Raw genomic sequence first — 1,096 nt, forward strand, 5'->3', positions numbered from 1 at the left:
GGGTCAGGTTTGTGGCCCGCCCAGGAAGGGTCAGACTGATGCTCCTCCCAGGAAATAGGAATGCCATCAATCCTGGCTGCCCTAACCTTTTAAATCCCTGCCTGCCATAGCCCACGTGTGGATTTCTCCCTTGTCAGGCATATCACCCCACCTGCACTCCAGGTGGAATAAAAGCCACTTTAATTGCACGAATTGGATCTCCATCTTCCTTTCCTCTCGCATCTCGGAACGATTTTTATGTTTGGGTCCAGAACCTTTCACCACCAAGTCACCCACCAAATGTGCTGTGGTACTGCCAGCTCAGAGCAGGATTGCTGCCAACTTGCTCTTCCCCAATTGCCAGAGGATGTATATCCAATTTTGACCCTCCCCACACCTATGCCCAGGTCCCTGCTGGGAACAGAGGACAACAATGGAACAGACTTCCCCCTGAAAATGCAACCTTGTCACCACCCAGGTGGAGGGTGACAGAAATCACAGAGTATAGGTAGGGCAAGGGAGACTGGGAAGGCCTAGGATGCCAGGACACAGGGGCACACAGACAGGAACCCATCCTGGGGAAAGGAGAAGGCTAGGAAGGCAGGATGGCAAGAGTCAATGCTCTAAGCCTCCAGGCACTTACTTCATTGTTCTATTAGACTCTACTTGTGGAACACTAATTTGAAGATAAAATTACTCTGAATTCCAAGATGGCCACTGTAAAGCACTAAGCCCCAGTTGCCCCAGTGGGGCAGGACTTCATCCACTGTTGCTTTCTGTAGGGCCTTTCTGAGTGTGCAGCTCTGAGTGCCTGTGCTGGTCACAGGCCCATGAAACCAGCCCTGCTTCCCAACCTGTGTCCTGAAATCTTTGGCATAACTCTCCCTGTAAAACGCAGAGGAACAATGAGGAATTCACCTAGGGAACTGCAGTCATCTCAATGGCTTTGGACACCACTACTTGGCTCATCTACTCTTGTACGTGGACACAAGGACTCATGACTTAGAAATACACCTGTAAGGGGATGAATAAAATTGGCCAGTAACATCAGTATTGGCAATATTGATAGTATTTAATATTTAGCAATCTGACACATATCTTTGGGAGAAAATTCTGA

This window comes from Otolemur garnettii, unplaced genomic scaffold (genome assembly GCF_000181295.1).
Source record: "Otolemur garnettii isolate 467f Iridium unplaced genomic scaffold, OtoGar3 scaffold00024, whole genome shotgun sequence".
NCBI lineage: Eukaryota > Metazoa > Chordata > Mammalia > Primates > Galagidae > Otolemur > Otolemur garnettii.